Raw genomic sequence first — 19,254 nt, 5'->3', positions numbered from 1 at the left:
ACTGGCCCAAGGAGGCTGTGGAGCCCCATCCTGGAGGCATTCAAGGCCAGGTTGGATGTGGCTCTGGGCAGCCTGGTCTGGTGGTTGGTGACCCTGCACACAGCAGGGGGTTGGAACTGGATGATCGCTGTCGTCCTTTTAACCCAGGCCATTCTATGAAATACCCGTTTCTCACCACACCCAAAGGAATGCTCTCAGCGAGAAGCCCGGGTAAACTCAGCAGGAAAACTTCCCGAGAGCTGGAAAAGCAGCCTGCAAGAACACACAGCCACGTGTGTGCACGCACATCCAGGCGTGCACAGAGCCGTGAGCGGCCACAACAACTCCTGTGCTCACACCCGCGGGGCTGCACGCGCTCCGGCCCGGGGAGCAAAGCAGGGCAGTCCAAAGCAAAGCAGGGCAGTCCAAAGCAAAGCAATGCGAAGCAGGACAGTGCAGTGCAGAGCCGGCGCGCCCCCCTCTCGCCTCAGCGCGGGACTGAGGGCGGTGGGGGAGGGAGGAGAGGCGGCGCCCCACGCGAGGCCGGCGCTGAAGGAACCCAGCCGGCCGGGATCTGCAGTGACTTACCGGGGGAAGGGGAAAGAGCGGGAACCCGGCACCGCCGCCTCCTCCACCGCGGCGAGGCGGGGTGCGCTGCCGCGGGAGGGGCGGAGGGGGGGGAACGCGGTGGCGGCAGCAGCTCCGGGGCCGCCAGGCGGGGAATGTGGCACGGCGCATGCGCGCTGTAGGCCAAAGGCTGCACAATGCCGCTCTCTCCCGGGAGCGCTACGGCGCGGCCCGAAGGCCAAAATGCATCGGCCGCGCGCTTTAAAGGGCCAGGCACCGCCCTCCTCAGCCAGCTGGGTCTAGGTTTCCTCCCTTCCTCCCTGAGGTGGGTGCGTGCCCACGGCCTGGCTGCCCTGGGGAAGGAGGGGATGGAGGCACTGAAAGTTCACCCTTAGCCCACGTTGTTGTGAGGAGACTGAGGTAATCTGTAAGCTAAACAGTGCAGCAGGCTGATGGGTGGTCCACGTAACGCTGTAATAGCAGGTGAGGGTAGGTGTGGGGCCGTGCCCTGCCTAGGAAAGCATTCAGCTTGCATGCAGACGTTCTCCTCAAAGCTCAGTGTGTGTTTCGGTGCTTTTCTGGAAAACAGTGGGTTTTTTTTCTGAACCGCAACCCAACTGCCTTCAGTTAGAGGGAAGAAAACCAAGAGACACGTGTCGTGTGCTGGCCCTGTAACACAGGAAGACCTGCGGGCTCCAAAAATCCTGGTAGCTGCTGAGGAAGGAAAAAGCTGAAAAAAGCTGTGGTGTGGTGAAGCCAAAGCCCTTCTCCAGCCTGGAAACCCACAGCCTGCAGCATTAACCCTGCCCTGCGAGCACAGGGAAAACGCAGGCGTGGAACTGTAAGAGATGCTCCATCCACACCACGCTGTTAGGGAATAAATCCAGTTTACTTGGTGGACTTGGTGTACAGTCTTTGTTCTTAAAGAATAAATAGCACAAATCAGCAGAGTAATGGTATGTATTTATGCAGCTTTCTTGTGATAAGGGTAGTGTGGTTTTGTTGCTTTGACATAGGAGACGAGCCTGTATTTCTCTGTTGTGCCTCCTCTCGCTGTGGAAGCTTTTTTGCCTGATATTTTGTATAAATATTAATCCATATCTATACTGAATAATACCTTTCTGGAACTGGAAGTTATAGTTTCAAATACAAACGGTAATTGTAATCCTAAACAACCCCTTTGCCTCTGAGTGTCCTGGATTTATCTTTAACAAACGTGACGTTTTCGAAGTCCCATTTGGCAAAGTATTTAATCATGTGCTAAACTGGGTTTTGTGACCAAAAAAAAAGGCAGCTCAGCATGCAAAGACATTTCATTGGGACTACATAATGTGAGCACCAGGGAATCTGCACGGACAGCCCGTCGCCTTGGGATGAAATTTAACTTGTGGGTTATGAGTCATCTGTGAGGGTCCTTCTTGCTCTGCAGGCCATGCTGCCACAGCTGGGATCAGCAGGATGTGATCTCTGTCCAAATTCCCTCTCTGTGAAAGACTGGGCCTTGGCAGGCTTCTCTTTCACAAAGTCTTTCATTCCATTTGGTTCCAAATAGCCTGAACTTGGTGATCTGCCAAGTATACTGGAAAAGACACCTGTCTGTGAGGCTTCTGGGGGGGGAGAAAAGCTTCCCATAACGTTGAAAAGGAAAGGAAAGTCCATGAGTGTCTCGGATGATAGGGAAGTGACTGCTTTCAGTGCTGATGTGAGCCCTCTGGATGTCTTTAAGAATGTCAGGAACAGATCCAAGGCCGTGGATGTTGCTATGACTAATGTATACAATTCTGTCACAGGTTCCACTGAGACAAGAACTGATCCAATCCTGCAAATTTGATCCAAGGGACATTAACGTTTGCAGAAAAGCTCCTACTAACTTCACATGTTGGATCTTTAGATTACTGCAAACAAGCACATGCTTACTTTTGCAATGGTGAGTAATAAGACAGTAAGCTTACAAGCTATATAAGCCCATGTTTATGTTTTGGCACAATTAGCAACTTCTGTTAGGACTTTTTATTTACTTGAGCCACTCAGCAAATGGAGCACAGAACAGGCATACTGCGTGTTACACACTGTTCAAGAAACAGAGGGAGCAAGAACTTGTGAGAGATCTGCTGCTTCTTTTAGACTTTTAAAAGAGCAGCTGATCCCTGACATATAGCTGTTCCTGTGCTGTTGCTAATATGCTGTAATCAAAAAATACATCACATTCATATGTTTCTTCTGGGATTTAAACCCAAACACTGAACCTTTTCCAAGCTGATATTTCTAGCTCCCCCACTACAATATGAACCTTATTTGCATCACTGCCAACGTTTGTTCATTTAAAACTAGGGATACTCACCCCAGCAGAAGGCAGCTAGGATTCAATTCATTCTGCCTTGGGCAGGATGTGCACCAACACTTAGCACAAAGGCCCAATGAATGTTGAAGAACTTATTTTAAAGTAAGATCACTGAACACTGCGTTCATAGAGCTGCATGTTAGGAATGACCTGTGGAGAAGCAGTCTGTGTTTTTGTGGGAGAAGCTAGGACTCTGTGCAAGATTAGAGTCCAGCAGTGTGCTATAGCATAACATCCAATGCAGATTTAACCAAGTTACAGCCAAGGTAATACGTGAAGGCTGCAGATTTGAGGGCCTCAAACTGAATCACACATGGTCTGACTGCCAGACGTGATGACAGCCTGCCTCTCCCAGCCTCTTCAACTGGAGCAGCAGGTTCTCAGCATTTCTGTGAATCAGGGACTTTGTTCTTGGCTGGTGCAACTACAATACTGGATGTTTTGATACAATTAGCTCATGTCCCTATTTTAGTATATCTCCAGTTTTAGTAAAATGTGTCTTTATTTAATTTGTTGTCATTTAGAAATGACCTTGTTGAGGTAGAGCTTCTCTTTGTCATTTTTCCAGCCTTTAGAGGGAAGAATAAAAAGTAAGAAAATACACAGAAATACATGAAGGCTTTAGCCAGCTGAAATCTAGTGTGTTCTGGTATCTATCAGTTTAAACTGCCTACTCAGTAGCACACACTATTCACAAGCTTGCTTACCTGTGCAAACCACTGTGTTAACAGCAGGTCTAGGTTTCCACATCACACTGACCATGTGATAAAACCATTTAAACGCAGCTAATTTCCAAATAGATTTATTTACTGTGGCCAAAGCTACTTAGCCATGTTGTCCTGGCAGTTTCTCCTCACTTCCCAAATTCCTTTGGTCGTGTCCCTTTCTCTTCTCCCACAGTTGCTCTGCTTCTTTCCACACATATAAAAATACGATGGCTCCTCCAGGTAATGCCTCCTGCTACGTCCTGATAAAAGAACCTGAACCCAGACAGAATATTTGATGGGCTTTTCATGGCCATTCTCTCTGTGACCAAGTTCTCAGAACTACATAAAATGAGTCAGAAGAGCGCAGTCCAAGTTGTAGTTCTGCCCATTATTTTCTGCATCATCATATTCTCTCTCAGCTTCATCAGCTGAAAAACAGGGCTCATAATATTTCCTTACCTACAAAAGCTGTTAGGAGGATTACTGCATTGTTGTGAATTCCACAGATGAAAGGTACTAAGAAGAACAAACTGTAATTATGATTTCAAACCTCTACCCTAGACCTGTCATCCTTACCTTACTGAATAATGCTTACTCAAACAAGGAAATTCTGCCACTATGGTAAAGAAAATCACGAGTGAAGATGACTCTCTTTTGCAATAAGAGCATTTATTCCCTTATGTTCAACACCCTTCTGTCTTCCACTGGGACAACTGGAGTTTCACTTAATTGCAGCCACTTAATATACACTCTTATGCAATATCCATTTGAAAACTATTGTTTCAAACATGACTGTAATAGAATAAACTCACTTTTTGTAATGTATAATGACATCCACTCTGACAATAGCAGCTCCTGGTAATAGGATTTACCCTGCTGATAGATGAAGTCTCTCGGAGCCCATGGTGACAAAATGGTCAGTAAGGCCAATTTTCCAGCCTTGAAGCACATGGAGCTCACATCAGCCTTTCACATATATGTGGGTATACAAAGTGCTGAAGGATGAGTCCAAAAATGGAGGAGAGAATATATTGCTGATAAGGTATTCAAACCACTTCAGCAGCTTTCTCCACCTGTAATCCTTGTGTGGTTTCCAGGTACAAATACTAACAGAGAGCTCCCATGCTATAGGAAACTGCACTTTTGGTGCTGCAACAAGCACTGAATAGTGAGCTAAAGAATCAGCAGCTTACGATTAGTGCCTATAGCAACTGTCAGGAAAATTAGTGCTCTCAGCAGTCCTTGACTATTAAATACTGGTAAGTGCAATCAATGAGGTACTGAGCTTGGTCAGTTCTCATAAAACTTAACAGTCCCACAGAGATAAGTGGCTCTCTGTTCTGTCTATCCTCATTTTCAATTCACTCAAGACCTACCTGTGGTGGAGGAAGCAGAGAAGCAAATAGCCTCAGTGTTGATAAGCCCTGAAAATTGCTCTATTCTTGCATAAATAAGTTTTTCTCACCCAACCCTTCACAGAAAGCTGCCTGGAAGGATGTACTTACACCTTCACATTAAGGGTTAAAAGCAGTGTAATATCAAGGAGTAAATACACTGCAGGTGTTGGTTAACAAGGTACTAATTGGGTGACTGGAGGTGCATCTTAAAAGACCACAGAGGTTAATCAAAAGGCCTTGGGTGCATTTAGGATGCTCCTTTGAGCTTAGGGAGGAGGCAGCAGTGGTGAAAAGTTCCTGTTGTAGCCTTACATTTTATAGTAAAAGCTGAAAGTAAGGTATTAACGAATAGGCAGGGTGTTAGATCCTGAGTGTGATATATAGCAAGTCTGTTCAGAAGCTAATTTAATGATTGCAGCTATCATTTCCTCAGCCTGCATGCTCTTACTTTTGGCTTTTACCTGTGCTTAGTTACTCTAATGTCACTGTACTGGGGCTTCAGTTTGCAGACCTACAGGTAGGTGTGTGAGCAATGTGTATGTTCCAGTTTGAAAGCTGATAACTGAAATCTCAGGGACACGAATTGGTCTTCCAGTTCAGTTTTATACATAAGGAACGTAATTTGGGATGAAATTATCTTATAACCCCCCCATGTGAGTTAAAGGAGTATAAGATGTACTTAACAACTGTTCTTGGCTTGCTGTTTTATTATGTTCTGCATTGCCAAACATGAATTTCTCTATGTTCTGAGGAAAACAAAGCAAACATTTCATCAATGGCTCTTGCTTGTGCAGAGGACCACCCTCCCCAGTTGTTCCTGCTACTTGTGCTTTTTTTCCTTGGCCCTTATAGGGGAATGAACTGTTAGGTCAGGGCTTGAACTGGTGATTGAGCACCTGCTGAAGGGCTGTGGCTGCCCATGGAGCACAGGCAAATTGTTTGCACCTGTGCTCCCCTCATGACCAGAAGGGGTGGACCCAGCTCTATAAAGGGCTCATCTAAAGGCCAGGCACTGAAGGGAGAGCATCTCTTGGAGCTGGGCTGCTTCCTGGGGAGTGCTGTGCAGCCAGAGAGCTCATTCACCACCTGGGTGAGTTCAGTTCTTTCTGTGTGTGGATACTGGCCCACCTGCAGATACTTTGCCTGCTTTTGCCACAATCTGCCAGAAGCAATTTTGCTTCTTATCAGCAGGACAGCCCTCCTGTTGGGCCCCTAATCTTCAAGCAGCAGCAATTTTCCTTTAGGTGTTTTTGGTGTTGTTCATGATTTGGTAACTCTGCAAGTTATGGCAGTCACAAATTCATACAGGCATGTGTTGGAGCAGAGCATCTTATTCAGAACTGACCTGATGTTTTTCAGAACTCAAATGCTTTGATGCATGTTCATTCTTTTAGGTTTGCTTGGGAAATAGTAATATAGGAGGATAATGAGAAAAATTGCTAAGTGTTCAAAGTCTGATTCTTCCTTACATCCCTGATGCAAGGTGCCTGAAGTGCTCTCAGGCAGGGGGGAATTCAAGTGATTTCAGGTGGGTTCCTTCACTCAGTCTGACAGCATGGAACGTATGGCAACCGCACGCAGGGCAGCTTTAGTGAAAACCAGCTTGCAGCATGTGGAGGTTTGCCTAAAGAAGTTGCAGGAAGCACCTCTTACTGTTTGCATGTCTGTGCTCCCACAGAGGCTGTGTGCTCTGGGTGCGGAGGGCACTCAAGTAGCTTTTAGGTACCTGATGAGCAGGTCAGAAAGGCCAGCTTGGAAGTGGCCCTGATGTGCAATTTGGTTGTTTGTGAAGATGCAGCATCCAGTCCTATCTTAAAGAGTAGTTATGTCTGGGAGAGGTGAGGTTGTGACACATCTATCCCTACTGAATTCACACCAGCTTTACAGTGAAGTGCAAAAAAACCCACAAACTTTTGGGGTTTGGTTAAAGCATCTGCACAGCTTTGGTTTCATCCTGAGGCAGCCACACATCTGGCTAAGCAGAATTTTCTAAAGCATCTGTCCTCTTGTCTGTGCAAAAATCAATCTTCAGATGATATCAGGCAGTGTGAGAAGTCCCAGCTCTGTTGGTCTCATTCTTTTGAAAGCTGATCTTCTGGAAATGAAGCCTTCCAGTGAAAGGGCCTCCACCGGATGGTTACAATAAACTGCTTTATTAATTGGTGTCACCTCACGACTGGCTGTGTGGCAGCCTGCTGGATTATGTGTCCACAGAGCAATCCCATCACTACTTCGTATTTTATGTTGGCACTCCAGTGTTTCCCCTGGATTCAGTTACTTTCCAACACTTTTTCCTTCTGTGCTGCAGCAATTGAATCATATTTTGGGTTGCAGTGGTCTCTTCTTCAAACTCTTTTTCTCCCCTCATTGCATTTGTTTGCTTTGCGGTATAGGCTGCTGGTCTTTGATTTTTGGAGTGTTTGTTTTTATGTTTGATGCTCTTTATGGAGTGTGTTTGTGAAATTAGTGTTATTTTTATTGCGTGTGTTAGATTACAATCACCAAAACAGCGCTGTGGGATGCACTCAGCAGCGCGTGCTGCGTCAAGTTTGGGGTTTTCTTGTGTTTCTTTGTGTTCAAGCAACGTTTGGACGTTGTAGGAAGGTTTAGCGGGGAAACGCTGGTGGTGGGCGGTGATGTTGGAGGTCTTCCCCAGCCTCGCTTCTCATTTGTTTGGGTGACTTACTACTCCAGCTCGCTCTGCCCGCGTTCTATTTTTACCGCAGCTCGTATTTGTTGTTGCGTAATAAAAGCGAGCGCGCGTTACCCAATGCAAACCACGCTTAAAGGAAAAAAAAAAAAAAAAAAAAAGCAACAAAAAACCCACGAGCAAAGCGCAGCGCTTCCCTCCGAGCTCTCGGCTCCCGCCGGCGGGCAGGGCTGGAGTTCCCACCGACCGTGCGGGGACCGCGAGGCGGGCGGAGGGACGCGGTGCCGCCTGCCGTCGCCCTCCGGCTCCCCGGGGCGCTCCGCGGCGCGCAGCCCGGCCGTGCCCGCAGCAGAACAGCAGCCGGGGAGCGGAGCGGGGCCGGAGCTCGGTGGGACGCGGCGGCTCCTGGGAGCTGTAGTCCGGGCCCCGCCGCCGCCTCCCGCCCGGCCCGGCCCGGCACTACGGGCCCCACACGGCCCCGCGGCCGGCGCATGAGCCGTCGGCCGCCTTAGCGCATCTATTCTGCTGCCTTGCCGAGGATAAAAAGAAGAGCAACTGGAGGGACTGTAAGGCAAACGTTGCTGGAGCTGCCGGGGCAAAGTAATCTATTTAATCTTTCCCTTTATTTGTTAGATGCTCGGGGGTGCGTCGCTAGCATTGGGCCACGGCTTCGGGAGGGAGGGGGGCCGGGAAAGAAGGGAGGGGAGGCAAAACCCACTTGGGAAAGGCCGACGCTGATTTTCTTCTTCTTTTTCCTCCCCTTCCCTCTTCTTCCGCTCCTCCACGGTGCGGAGCCCCGCGCCGCTCCCCGCAGCCTTTGTGCGCCGCGACAAAGCAACAAAGCGCGGCCGGGCACAGCCTGCCCATTGATTTCCTCCCGGCCCCGCCGCTCCTGCCCACCCTTTTCTTCTTCTTCTGCCGCTTCTTCTCCTTCTGCTCCCCCTGTCGCCTCGCCCAGCCCGAAGCCGCCCGGCCGGGTGCGCACCCGTTCCCGGCCCCACCGAGCCCCGCGCAGAGGAAATTTCTTTCTTTCTTTCTTCCCTCTCTCTCTTTTTTTTTTTTTTTTTTTTTTTTTTCCCCTCCTTCTTCCCCCTCTCTCGCTCGCTTTCCCTCTCTCTCGCTCTCTCTCTGCCCGCCATCTTTTGAAAGGGGAAAAAAAAAAAATTAGGAGCGAGGGAAAATAAGGGACTGTAGGCGCTCTTAGAAAATAAGAAAGGGGGGAAAAAAAAAAGGGGAAGCAGAGACGAGGAGAAAAGAGAGAAAGAGGGGGGAAGCAACACGGGTGGGGAACAGGCGCTTGGGGCTCGGGGCGGCCGGGCGGAGCGGCTTTGGGGCTCAGCTCCCGGCCATTTCCCGGCGCCCCGGAGCCGCTCGGTGCGGGGTTCGGCCGGCGGCGATCCGCGGGACTCGGGCTGCACGCGGGGAGCGAGGGTTTGTTGCTTCAACTTCGCGTGTTTCCGCGGTGTGCGCGGCGACGTGGCTCGCGGGTTGGAATAAAATGCAAAACTTCAAACCGGCCGTGCTTTTTTTCCTTTTTTTTTTTTTTTTTTTTTTTTTTTTGGCTACTCGTTAGCTGTTGCACCTCTCTGGGCGCCGCTGATAGAGCGTTGTTTGTAGGCTGCTTGGTTTCACTTTCAGACAAAGCTGCAGTGTTCAGGTCGCGGATCTCCGAGCGTCTCTAAGCTGTGAGGCTGAACCCTGCAGGGTCCCTCCGAGTGCCAGCAGGCGCTGGGTGCGCTGGGATAGCTTTGGGTGTCTGCAGAAAGCAGAAGTTGCTGAAATAAACTTTTTTTTTCGGATAAGCGAACAGATGGGCTTCACTGATACTTGCGATGTGTATAAATGCTGTGTGTAAGTTGCTCGACGTTGGTAAACAGTAGGTTGGGGGGGTAATGCAAATAGCAGAGCAATAGCAGAGCACACCTGCTGTTGCTTGCTGGGAATAGAGAAATGTGTTTTTGTAGGCTTGTTGGTGCTTTGAATGTGTTCAGTGTGTGTGTGTGTGTATGCTAAGGGGTATCTCTAAACCGGGGATTTGGGATTGACACCGAAACCTTGTCCCCCATTTGCTCAAGTGGAGGTGTTACAGAGGACCCTGACTGCTGTATGTGCTGCACAGTGAGAAGCGTGGGGTGGACAAGAAATCCCCACTGCAGTCTGCTTGCACTACCAGCACCAACCCACGATCTGTATTGCTTGCAGCTCCCAGCAGCTCGGGTGTGCTGTATGCAGAGTGCTGCCTGCTGCTGTTTTGTTAGCTGAAGTTTAGGGAGTTCTTCTGAAACAGTGTAACTTCTGGCCTCCCGGCTTTCCTTTTTCTGAAGGAAAAATGCTAAGCTTGTATTTTCTTTCCCTTTACTCCTTGCTGGTTAAAAATACACACTAGTGCTTCCAGATCACGCTTAGTAAAACAGTTGAATGGAGGTTAATGGTGTTATTCAACATTCAGCATCAGCTTGATTGCAATATTGTCTTCTAAACTCTATTTGCACAGCACTGGGTGCTCAAGCTATCCCACTGAAGGATCGTTGCAGTGACCTATGCCTGCAGAGTTTCAGAGTGCACCTACAAATAGAATGTGTGTGAAATAGCTGAGGTTTGTTCTCCAAACTGACTTTGGTGTCTCAGCTGCATTAATCATAAGTAAAAACTAAGCTCTGTTGCTGCTGGCAATAGTTTTGACACTTTAGCACTTTCAGCAAATGCTGGTTTGGTTGGTGTCTGCAAGTGCAGTGCATTTCAGTGGGCTTCGTAACTGGAGTTTCCTTGGGTTGCTGTAATTACCTCAGGAGCAATGACTTCAATCACAATTAATAATCTAGCCAAATACTGCCTTCCTGAGCTAGGATCTGCTTGTGGTGTCACCCCTCAGCCCCCTAATGCCAGTGGGAGCAGTACTGAGGTGTCTGCAGCCCCACTCCTGGCCTGCCTGCCCTGCAGCTCCGGGGCTGTGCTTCCCAGAGCCCTGCTCCTTCCCCCCGGAGTAATCTGGGAGCTCACTGACAGCACAAACAACTCCAAGTCAAATCCCTCTCCCCAGCAGCAGCAGCTGAGTGATGTAGTGGGGGCTCATGTTTCAAAGGCTTAATTACTTTGGCAAAATATATTACTCTGTCGACTTTGGTAAGCTATCAGGTGATTTCAGTATAGACAGAGCTGCACTTACCTAAACAAAGAGCATTTTGGCTCTCAGCACTGCTGTTTGTTTCTCTTTAATCCCAGTTGCTCTTTCTCTTGCTAATTTACAAAATTCATTAATCTGCAGTGAGTTTCCCAATCATTACCATGAACTGCATGTTTTGTTGTGTTGGTTTTGTTGGTTGTTGGTTTTTTTTTCTTTTCTTTTTTTTTTTAAATTACCACATTATTCTCCAGTAATAGCCCAGAACACCACTGCAAGCAATAGAGTTCTGGGAATTAGGAAGGAGCCATTGTTTGCTGTGCTGCTCAGTGAGCTGTCAGGACATTTTGGAAGGATGTGTGCATCTCAAGCTTTTCATTCCACAGTGTCTTACTGTGATGTTGCCGGGTTTTTGTCAGTCATTAGTGCTTGTCAGAGATGAGCAACTTTCTTTGGGGCACACTAACACTGCATTGAAAGGGAGGAAGTACTCTTTAACCCACTTGCTGCTAAAGCCAACGTGAAAAGGAAAGGATTTAAATTCTTTTGGAGAACAGTATGGAAATTCACTGTAATGTGCTGCTAAGGCTGCTTTTTCTCTCAGCTCTTGTTCCTTCCCCCAGTCTAGCTGATAAGGCACCAAGTGAAGAAACACTCGCTTTTTTTGGATTCCTTTCACACCTTGCTGGGCCTTATTCTCTTTCTAGCCTGAGTCTGATAAGAAGACACCATCCTGGCTGGATGTATTTCAGCAACGCGGATAACCTGGGCAGAAAGTAAGGTTTGTGAGCCCGAATCCTTTGCTGAGAGCAGGACTTGGCATTTTCCCCTCCACCAGCACTGCAACAGGTGGAACAAAGCAAAAGAGGTGAAAGTTCTATGAAATGGGAACCAACCTGGAACAGCATGAACTGACTGAAATGATTCCTGGGTTTATCTATCTTCAAGCGTTGAGATTTAGATTCAGTCCTAGCTGATGCAGGTCTGGTGTGGAAATAACCTTGTTTGCTCGTCTTTCCTTCAAATCTTTTTTTTTTCCCCCATCTCAAGGAAGAAGAGGCAGAGACACATCGCAGTTTTCCTTCCTAGCTTTGAGAGCTCGTTCTGCTTCTGAAGTTTAAACTCGCAGCACTTCACTGATGCAGCTGCACTGATAAGCCTTGCAGAGTGCTCCCTGACACCATCACACCAGCAAGGATGCACTCTGTGTGACTGACTCGACCTGTTGTAACCAAACCCCAGCAGTGCTGGAACAAAGGCACGCTTTTCCTTGTGTAACTTTGTCGTTTTTATGCTATCCTTGTATAACACCATGGGAGGTGCCTGGAGGGAATCACACTTCCTCACAACTCTCCAATGTCACCATGCCAAGAGAAAAATCTGTTTTCTAGAACTGCGCTGGCCAACAGATGTCAATAAGCAAGTGGGAAGCTTGCAGTATAGTGCTGGTTTGCTGATAGCGGACTTGGAATGCAGACATCTTCCTTACCAAGGCTGGTTTGGGGGCTCTGCTGTACAGTGGGCAGTATGGAAACTGATCTGCTGAAAATACATTTGTTTTATTCAATAGGCGGAAGAGTTGTTTGTGGGTATAAGAGAGAAAGCTCTTTCTTACTGGAAAGCCTTGCCTTTGGGTGTTTGCAGTTCTGTTTCCGATCTGTGAAACGGCTGCAAAGTGCAGCTCTTTGAGTTGCTGTGTGAAAGAGGGTCTGCTCCCCCAGGTTTTTGCTGGAGTGCTTGTCTGACTTGTGTTAGAGGTGAGCAAGTGTGCCAAGAGCACAGCTCCCTGAGTGGTCAGTGGAGAGAGCTGTGTTCCTTTCCCCATTGAGCAGAGTGGGAGCATCCTTCTGCCTGGGGCTGGCAGGCAGGGGGGCACCTTCCTGTTCCTGGTTAGCTGCATAGCTCCTTGCATAGGCAGGGATAATAGAATTCAGAATACATTTTCCCCCCCTTTTTTGCTGACTGCTTGGGAGTTTAAATGAGATGCATAAATGCAGGCAGTTGGAACTGCCTTATGTCCTTTTGAGGAGTGACAGCAGCTTAGCTAGCACAGTTGATCGCACCCAAGCTGACCTGCAGCTTCCTTGCATAGTTGGGCAAATTTACAATCTATCCAACCTTAGCAAAAGCAGTGAGGCACCTTTCACGTGCAATAGGCCACCTGTACTCTTTTGCACTTGTTTGCATGTATTTACTTCGAGTTAATACTGCTTTATACTGGACAATGTGTTTGTTAGGATGAGGTGCTTAAATCAGTATGGAAACAGATAAAGCTAAGTCAGTGCAACCTGTCTAGGGGAACATTGGTAGGGATGAACAGTGGTCATAAACAGGAGGGCTGCAGCAGTGTGATACATTACTGCTCATCTGTCAACCTGCAGTAATTAACTTGGTGGGTGGGTGTACTTGCTCTGCCCCATTACCAAGTGTAACATTACTGTGGCTCAGCTAACAAGTAGTAATTTTATGTCATAGTAATTCCATCCCTTTCACTTCGTTGTCCATCCCCTCAAAGCCACTTGAGTGTCGTATACTGCTTTAGATAGACCTCATCTGCTTGGGAAAGTTGTGGTACACAACTCAGAGCACATTTGAAACCAGCAGCAGCTGATCCGTGCTTACTCCACTTTCAATGTTTTATGTCCTAAAGGAAACCTGCTGTAAATATGGTATAAAAATGAGTTTTAAAAAATGAATAGAAGGCTGCAATGATGTATAGTGTGTACACAGAGAGGTCTGCTGATGAAAGAAGGTATTTTTCTCTAGTGAATCTCTTAGATAGTTATGCTGTGTACTGTGAAATGCTTGTAATGAGTTAGTGTCCCAATCTGTGTCTGTTTGTTGAAGTCTGTCTTCTCTGACAGTGTTGGCTTGGAGGTACCCCTGAGAATAACATCTGTAACACTTGTAAGTGGTGTTGGTGATGCTGGTGTGTTGTCATGCAGCATTAGGAACTGATGTTCTATGGGCTATATGAAGAGACTAATGGCTTTGTTAGTGAATGATAGGGGAAGTATTTGTATCCTAATTTTGCATGTGGGGAACTGAAAAACCCACAGAATGGGGAGTCAAGGACTGAGCTTGAATATCAACATCCTGATTTCTAGCTTCTTTTTTGTAATTGTTTGCAGGTATAGCAGAAACTCTGAGATACTCTGCCAAGGGGGAAGGATTCACTCTGGCTTTTTTTCCCCCCTTTAAGATGTGTTTTGTGTCCAATAATCTGTCTTTGGAAGTGGAAAGAGCAGAAAAAGAAGCAATCATGACACAGCCTGTTGTGGAAAGGTTTTGTATATTCGATTCACAGTATGCTGAGTCAAACTGAACAAATAAGTTTTTGCTTTCATACCCAAGGTACGCAGTGCTGGTTAAAAAGGGGCAAGGGCAGAGTCCTTCTCAGAACACAACTGTTTAACTGCAGATCTCATCCTTTAAAAAGCGGAAAAAGAGGATCCTGTGTGAGTGTGCACACACTGTAATCCTGTTAAGAGTTCTGAAGCCTTTGTGGGTGTTGCCATGTTAAGCTTTAATGGGCGTACATCTGTTTCTATTATGTCTGTATCATTTGAAGCTTGGATTGGTGACAGAGTGTTGTTATTTTTTAAATAATACGGCTGGAAAAATGGTTCACTAACCTGAAATTGGCATGGCTTACTTCTGGAGTCACAGGATGAATCTGCAGTAGTCTCATCCATAGGCTAAATCACTCTTTGGAGAAGTTTGGCTGTAGAGTAATGGATGAGCAGGAGGAGTTAGGAACAGAACTTTGAAGGGAATGGATGTGGTGCAGATGGGGAAGGAGGCTGATGCTGACCTGCACCGTGATTCTTTTCCCTTTGACCACTGTGTCTTGCCAATTTGTGACACTTGTGAGGCAGCTGGGAGCACTGGTGTGAAGGGCTGTTAATAGTGGGTGACTGCAGTTCAAACCCAAGCGAGCAAGAGGATTTGTAGTTCTGATTGATTCAATTAAATGCAAAAGCAAACATGAATAGAGGTAGAACAGTAGATTCTGTCCATCTGTGAAGTTTAAAGTGGTAATACGTATCTGGAACATCAAGAGAAGGATGCAGCAAACAGCTTTTGTGCTGGTTCTGAATTTGCAGGATTGTCCAGTGCTCAGAAGTTGTGACCATGTCTGCAGTCTTCTGACTACATCAGCGATGTTTCTGAACTCGGTATTTGTGTGAACATGGGGATTCCTTCCTTCCCTTGACTGGGATTCTGCTTCTTAGGGTGTTGTGTTAGGAATTACGATGAGAGACACCAAACATTGTACACCTTATGGTTGTACAGTGGGAATTGTTCTGCTGCTGTCCTGTAATGAAGATGTATCTTCAGGTCTGGGCAGTGTTGTCTAGATTAGCTGTCTACCCTGACAGTGGGAGTGCCCACCAATTTATCTCTTTCTGAACAGACTTTCCAACTCCAGATAGTGCTTAGCCTTCTCTGTCATTGCATCTCTTCCTAACAGACAGCTCAAGGGAGAGGGACCCAAAACTGTGCATAGCCTGAGTTTGTGTCTTTGCCCAAACCTTCCTTAGCAGTTTATTTTGATGGGCCAATTAGTTATCTCTTCTAGGTGATAAATCTGCAAAACCCATCTGCAGAGTGGTGTGGAACCACAGAAACCATGCAGCTTAGTAAAGGGGAGATTTGCTTAGTGCTGTGCAGGGTGAGACTTGAAGCGGTTACTGAATCCACGGAGATGCTGAGATGTTTGCTGTCTGTGTTGTTGTTTATACCATGCTTCCAGTGTGCTTTCAGCCTCCTCCGGGACCCTCTCCATCCTGCTGCTAATGTGCTGGGAGCTTGCATGGTATGTGGCTGTGTGCCAGCACTTGGTTTTTGCCTGGTGTCCAAGGCTGCAGGACTTGTAGTGCACATAGGCTTTTGGAGGACTGCAGTAACCCCTACAATCCCCCTACAACATATTTGCAAGTGCAGTTTGCTTGTTTTCAGAAATTTCCCTGCAGAGTGAGATCTCAAACTGGGTGAAATCCCCCGCTTGGATGCCCAGTACTGAGTAAACTCTTTGAACTGTCTGACACTTTGTCTCCCACTGTAGCCTTGTTAGCAAAACTGCATGACTCGACATCTGCAAAACTGACCTGTGGCTGAATTGAAATTCGTCTCCGTGTTTTTGGGGAACCACAAGAGATAGCGGAAGAAATGTCCAAAGGTCATGCTGCCCTTACCTGCTCCAAAGCAAGATGAACCACACCTAATCCATTGCAGAAGCAGGTTGTCTAAGCTCTTTTCAAAAGCGAATTCAGAGCTATGAGAAGAAACTCATGTGAGTTTCTCACTCATACTGTGAAACACCACTCTGCAGTTGAAACTGCAGCCTTTAGAAGGCAGTTGAGCCCTCCTGGTTTGTGTTGAAGGTATGTGACATGCATCTAATTCTTCCTCAGACTCAATTAGAAGGTGCTTTCTGTGTCATTAGCAGCTCAGTGGAGAGAAATGCTTCAGCCTGTAATTATCAGAAGGGCCATCGTTTTATTTGGGGTATCCAGCAAAGTGCTTGTAGAACACAGTTGGTTCTTAGTCAGGATAAAGGAACTCTTGGGTTTCCCTGATTTTCAAGCGTGATGTAAGCCATCTTAAAGCAACCTTGTTTGTGGGGTGTGCTGAGTGTGTATTGGAACTGAAAGCCCTTGAAACTGCCAGTTACACCTTTGGCTAACTCTTATCTACTGGTTAGGAATGGACAGGCTCCTGGCTGAGGAAGCACCTGCTCTTATAACAGCCAAGGAGAGACCAAGGGTGGGAAATCCACCTGTATAATCTGATGAGCATTAAACTAACCAAGCCAAAAACTAAGGAACTGAGTTAATCTGCTGTTCTTTCTCCCTCCCTCATACAGAGGTAAGTTAAGAGTGCAGTTCCATCTCAGTCTCAGGATTTGACTGGGGCTGTGCTCAAAATGGTATACAAAAAACCCCCCCGATCTTTAATGTGGAGTTAACAATATAGGAGATAACAGGGACAGCTGGGTAGCTGCAGTATGCTATAGGAGCACTCCAGCCAAATTCCCATTTCCTGCATTGAGGCCAGGTGCAAATGCTTCATCCCCAGTCCTGAGGGGGTGGCACGCTGTGTGCAGCAAGCATGTGCCTGCCAAGGAAGCGCTGGCTGATAAAGCAGCTTGTCTGCCCTCAAGTCTTGGTCTCGGATTGCAGCTCCCTTTGCTTTCAAAGAGAACATCCCTGCTGACATGGAGTTAGTAGGCAGTGAAAGCTGCCTGAAGCTCGATTCCTAGACAGGGCTGTGAAGGAAAGCAGAGTGGGAGGAAGAAGAGGGCATGCGCCAGCTCTGTTTTCTTTTGGGCAGCCTGAAGGAGTGGTGGTGTATTCCTGCTTTCTAAAGCCATAGACATGAAATGGCTGCGGATGACTTCACAGTCTGATCTGTTTTGACAGGTAGACTTTTGGGGCCATACAGTTTATATACTACAATGAGTGGTGGTATAATTGTCTTCAAAACCAATGAAAATCAGTCCTGGGACTACAGAGCTGCCTGGATCTGAAACTTGGTTGCTCTAGGGACTCTTTGGACTGTGTAGTAATAGTAAGGCTTGGAGTCGACCCGGTAAGCCTCTATACCTGCATTTCCTTTCTTGAGATCATTTATTTTAAAGATAGTGGAATTTACTACCTTTAAAAAGGAAAAAGAGACTTCTGGGTAGGAACATGATTGCCACCAGTTCCCAGTTTTTGGATGGTGTTTCATTTACCCCCGTGTGATTTCTGGGCTCTCAAGTAAACCAAATTCACATGCTGCCTCTTCTAAACTTTGTCTGGCTGCTGTTAAAATTTAATGCTCTGTACTTTCAGTTCTCTGCCATCCAACATCTCCCTGCTAAAGCGGCTCATGCACTGAGTAATGTGTATGTAATCACAGTGGCAGCAAGAAAAGGAATCTTTTCAATTAGGCAACTCAGGAAAGGCCGGAAAGGCAGTTCTGCTCACTGCCTGTTACATGTTTTATTACCAAATACCTGTGTATGTGTCTGTCTTGGAACTTGTGTTTGTGGGAATCTGATCTGCTGGCAATCTTTCCCAGAACACTAATTTCTAATTTCTGCACCTCAGAAGTAGTAGGAGTGTGCTAAAGCTCTCCCACGGCTGGAAGAAAGCCTGGGCAACACGAGCATGTGCCTGCTGCTTCTCTGAGATAGAGGATAGCATATGGTGGCAAATCTGACCAACTTTTCAGCTATTGCTGCTGCCTGGGGAAAGGGAGCAAGCATCTGCTGTGGTTGCTGCACAGAGCCTGGGTGGGGAGCGATGCTTGGAGCTGCAGAGAGCAGTGCCTGCTCCCACTGCCGGCTGCTTGATGGTGATCCTGCCTCCCTCCTGCCTGCAGAAAGCCTCTACTTCTGCCTTCCACACTGATGATGTTTCTCTGAGCGGCTGCAACCTGTGCTTTGGGGCTGTGCTGCAGCGTGCAGAGAGCAGCAGCTCCTCGAGGTAGGAGCAGGGTCTCACTGCGTGTCTGCAGGGTGCTGAGGGCCCTGATCTGCACGGCCTCTGTGCCACCAGAATGTAAATAGTGATGTGTAGATAAAGATGAGGTCAAGGAGCATCTCTTCAACTTGATAATTTTCCCTGGTGGGGAGATTTGTCACTGCTTCTGGCTGGGCTGGAATCACTCCAGGTTTTGGTCAGTGTCCAAGTAACTGTGCAGAAACATTATATGACATAAAGAGTTGTCAGGCTCGCACGATAACACAAAGCTCTCTACCTTCTAATTTTGCAATCAAAACAAATAGTCCCCTGTGCTGCAGGAACAGCAGCGAGGGAATGAGCCATCCATTAAATGTTCTGCATTGCCAAAGGAAGTGGCAGAACCGTTAGCTGAAGCTGCAGGCTTACTGGCACAACGTGCATTTCATGGGGCTTTATGGCTTCTTTTAAAATAGTCTCCACCACTGCAGACAGCCTGTGGGCTGCATCAGCTGAGCAAAACGTTATCCTACTAGGACAGGGAATTATTGTTGTGTTTGGCTTTTCTTTTCTCATGCCAGCTGTCTCTGCACTGACTGACCAATGCAAGCAACTCAACGAAATAAAAGTTTAAAAACAAACAGAAAACTAACCTTCCAACCTAGCTGCGTTTTCTGATGGCTGGTTTGGCTGAAGGACAAGCTAAACCTGGCAGCTTTGGGATTGCAGCTTAGCAGAAAAGGACAGGCTTGTGAACTCCAGAGAAGCAGTGTTTGTTGGAGGGTTTGAGTTTAGCTTTTAATTATCATCTCTAACTCAGGTGGATAGGAATAAGGGGAAATACACAATGTTGAAGCAGTGTATGCTCTTCTATTTGTGATAGCAAGAGGTTGTACTTCAAATCTGTAATATTAAAGGTGTAGTTGTGCAGCCAGAAAAGTCAGGGACAGCTTGTGTCACGTGAACACTAAAGGTCTGTAGAATGGAGTAAGTTAATTAAATTAACTTAATTTAAACTTCAGTTATTACTCCAGGGCTAAA

The sequence above is a fragment of the Tetrao urogallus genome, assembly GCF_951394365.1.
Source record: "Tetrao urogallus genome assembly, chromosome: 19".
Lineage (NCBI taxonomy): Eukaryota > Metazoa > Chordata > Aves > Galliformes > Phasianidae > Tetrao > Tetrao urogallus.
This window is presented reverse-complemented; position numbering follows the sequence as displayed.